The sequence below is a fragment of the Terrapene carolina genome, unplaced genomic scaffold (assembly GCF_002925995.2).
Source record: "Terrapene carolina triunguis isolate 2854851 unplaced genomic scaffold, T_m_triunguis-2.0 Scaffold96, whole genome shotgun sequence".
Lineage (NCBI taxonomy): Eukaryota > Metazoa > Chordata > Testudines > Emydidae > Terrapene > Terrapene triunguis.
Window position 1 is genome coordinate 61,587,634 of NW_020664447.1, and position 4,297 is coordinate 61,591,930.

Here is a 4,297-nt window from a genome sequence, read left to right on the forward strand (position 1 = left end):
GTAGGTGTTTATCTCTGTCTGAGGGATTGGAGCAAATGTAAACAGGTTCCACTCTATGCATCTGAAGAAGTGAGCTGTAGCCCACGAAAGCTTATGCTGAAATAAATTTGTTAGTCTCTAAGGTGCCACAAGTACTCCTGTTCTTTTTGAGACTCCAGTGTTGCTCTGAAACCACTCTGCAGTGGCTTACTGCATTTCACGGTATGCCACAGCTGGGGGATCTGTAATGCTTTGTATTTAGGTGTGATTATCCTGCCCCTTGTGACACCCAGTTCGTATGTACTGCACATCTCTATAGTGTACTCTATACCTTGCCACTTAGAGTAGATGACTCCAGAGCTTTGTCTTGGATGTAGTTTGTGTTTAGCAGGAGAAGGAGAGGTAAGTTATTTGCACAGTAGTAGAAAAAGGAGTTATTTGCTGTGTTGCTGTTACCAGAGCTGTTTTATGTGAAGAATGTTGCCATGGTATTGCATCTAAAACCCTGAACCAGACTCTGACCCCATAAGTCACCTGAAAGGCTGGTTCACATGTGGTACATATAAACTGGAACACGAGTGTCCCTAAAATAGTCACTTATAAAGGCCAAGGAATCACAGGGTAGAAAAGAATCCGACATTGCTAAGGGGCAGAAGTCTGGACTAGATAGGAAGAAGTAGGCCTGATCCAACTGCAGAGGCTCTTGCTACTGACTTGGGCGGGTGGTTTTAGGCACGTATTCCTTGTGATTGAAGTATCCAGGGGACAGCTGTAAACAGGGCATGCTCTTTCCCCCCTGTGTCTTACTTGTGAGTCTGCTTTGGTGAAACAGCACCATGTGCTCTAATAGTCTTGCACTGTTGCCCTGTATCTAATGTATAGAATCTGCATAGGAGGGAGACTGTGATCCAACTCAGGTCAGCAGTTGTTCTTGCTTGGCTCCTGCTCTGCCAAAACAAGGTGGAGTCTGTATGCAGCCAAGCTGTGCTCCTCGGGGAGTTTAAAATGCTTGCTGGTCTTCTTAACAGATGTTTATTCATATCACAACTACTCTCCCTCAGGGTGGTGCCTAGGCACTCACTGTCCGCTCAGGAGCAAACCAGCGTAGGCCAAGAAGGCACCTGAATCTCCTATACCTCTGCAGAGCAGAGTTTTCCCTCCAGCCTCCAGGGCAGGGCTGAGATGGTGCTAGTAGGACTTGCATAGTCCCTTCCATGCACATCAGTATTTATCCTGTTTCTGTTACTCTGTGGTGCAACAGAACCATTTACATTACATCACTGATACAGCTCAGAACTAACCAAGAAATGAAGGGTTTCTTTCTTTAGGGACTGTTTCAAGTGTGTCTTTTTTTTTTGTGTGTGTGTGTGTGTGTGTAATTAACCAGTTGTGGGTCTGTTTTTCTATAGTCAACACAGAACCTGTATCTAGATTTAGTTCTAACTGCACCTGTGTATCATATCAGTATTTCCTCCTTTCACATTAGAAAATAAAATTGTCTGCACAGCTCTTGCCTTGTGCAGAGAACAAAATGAAAACTGCCTCTGATTTCATTGTTGATCAATAAAACCAGAGCCCAGGTGCTGTTTAAACTTCTAGTCTGGCTATACGGTGAGGCTAGCTCTCTGGAAAAGACATGCATCCTATTCAAGCACCAAAAGGGAATAAATACAGGTGGCTTTCATAGGGAAGTGGAAAGAACCCTAGACCATCCCCCCTCATTCAGCTTCTGGGTTGGTCAATATGCCCATGCTAGCCAAAGCGTACTCAGAGAGCAGGAATGAAATACATGGTGTCCTAGCACCAGAGGAAAGGAGCTGAGCAGCCAGGCTCCCCTCATACTGCTAATCAAGCTGAGGCAAACTTCAAGATGATGTGGTGGTCCAAAGGGTGCTGTGGCCTGGAAGCAGAACTCTCCTCCTGTGAATAAGACAGGCCTTTCTTCAACCAACCTTCAATAGATAATCCAGCCAGCCATCCTCACAAGAGCAGCAGGTACTGACCAAACATAGAGTTCTAACTTACAGTCAAGGCTCTCTAAAGCATATGTCCTCACCAGCTCAGCCTCTCTGGTGATTCTTTCTTAAAACACAGAGTAGCCTAAGAAGGCAGCTGCAAACCAGTCCCTTCCCCCTGAGGGAGGATCCAACTTTATTTAGTATGTCTTATACAAAGTGTGTTGTTTAACTGTAGAGAGCTGAGTAACAGCAATACATGAGCACATGGAGATGTTAATAAGACTTACAGCTGGAACATGAGTGAAAGATGGGGAGATACCGCATGAGTGAAAGATGGGGAGATACTGCTTTGTGTCCAGCAGGACAAGATGGAACTTGCAATGGCCCTTCTGAGCTGAAATAAGCTCTGCATCAACAAGGAAGCCTTACTACAATATTAAAAAGTAATGGTAACAAGCCCCCTGCCAAGCAATGGCTGTGTCCTTCAGCCCGCTGCTCTCACCATAAACCTTCAGGCCCATGCTTCTAGCATAGGAAGGGTTTATAGCTAGAGCACTCCATGGGTATAAAATTTGTATCCACAAACATGGTCCGTAGATATCTACATCTGCAGAGTTGCAGGGCTCTGTTTATAGCAAACTCACTGGCCTCCTGTGCTGAATGGAAGTACTACAGCATTCCCCCTCCCCCATCACAACTACATTCAAGATTCACAAGATCTTAGGAGAAAAGACCTTTCAAAAGCAGAGCTGGGAGCTGCTGTAAATGCCATCTACAGTGCCATTTCACCTCATGCTGCCAATACCCATTCCTCTCTGTGAAACACCCCCCCCCCACACACACCCCTCTTTGCAGCTGTTACTAATGATACTTGAACATCAGTTAATCCTTACACCCACCCATGCAGGATAGGTCAGGCTGAATGTTAGTTTATAGAGAAGAAGGAAGAAGCTTGCCCAAAGCTATACAGCTGGGATTAAAACATGGGCAGTCCCAGTCCACAAGATCATACTGTGCTTCAACCACTGACCCCCTCCCAGCTCACAAGCTGCTACTACTTAGGGTTACCATCCGTCCGGGTTTCCCCGGACATGTCTGGCTTTTTTAGCTTTAAATGGCCGTCCGGGGGGGATTTCTAAGGTAGAAATGTCTGGAATTTCCCCCTTCCCCTCATGCAGAGTGCGGCGCGGCTGATTGGACAGCTGTGCCTGATTGAAAGCCGCTCACAGCCACTGGGACCTCTAGCAGCCAGAGTCCCTCCCCTTCCCCCACTCCCTCCTCCCCTGCAGAGCAGCGCCTTATTTGTTTGGCTGCACGTGGAGCCCGCAGCTCTCCCTCGGCCTGGTGGGGGGGGGGCAGGCAAGGGACAGGGAACGGGGGGTTAGATTGGTTGGGGGTTCTGGGGGGGCTGTCGGGAGAAGGGGGTGTAGAGAGCGGTTGGGGCAGACAGGGAGCAGGGAGACTTTGATAGGGGGTGGGGTCCTGGGGGCAGTTAGGGTGGGGGGGGCGGGAAGTGGGAGGGGGCAGGGCTGGGGTGGGGCTAGGGCGGCACCCCGTGTCCTCTTTTTTGATTGTTGAAATATGGTAACCCTAACTACTAGTTCCTAGCTTCACTGCTGCAGTTCTAGGGTTCTCACTCAATTTCACACCAATGTACTTGGCCATGAAGGAAAAGCCTTTTCTGTATGGAGGAAAGGATCTGCACAGTTCTAGGGTTCTCGTCCCAGGTTACAACAAAGAACTTAAGCCAGTCAAACTAAGAGCTGATAACATCAAGACAAGCAGCAGCCCCCACCTCAGATAAGCCAGGGGCTGCAAGCTGCCATCTCTCTCCTGCATCCCTAGAGACCTATAAACTCCTCCCCCAGTAAAACAAAACTTTAAAAGGGCACTGCCCAATCCAGTAGGTACAATCACCACTTCTGAACTGCTTTAAAATGGTTTCACCTTGGTATGAAGTTTCCTGCACCAGTTCTAAATAAGTTTATTGAAATCATTGTTCTCTCCCCCAAAATATATCTGCAGGAGAGGGAGGGTAGCTCTGAGTGATGGCTGCTCACTAAAACCCATGGTACAAGCATGCAGGCAGAGACAGAAGTCCTGGCTGCATGCATTTCTGGCCTCCAAGTCATCCTCTGCCTCTGGGTCCCCCTCCACATCCTCGTCCAAGATTTCCTCCTCCTGGCTCGGTCCACTCTCAACTGGCACACGAGCCAGTGAAGTATCCACAGAGGCCTTCGTAGTGAGGTCGCCACCGAGTATTGCGTTCAGCTCTTTGTAGAACTAGCAGCTCGTGGGCACAGCACCAGAGCGGCGGTTCGCCTCCCACGCCTTGTGGTAGGCGTTCTGCAGCTCCTTCA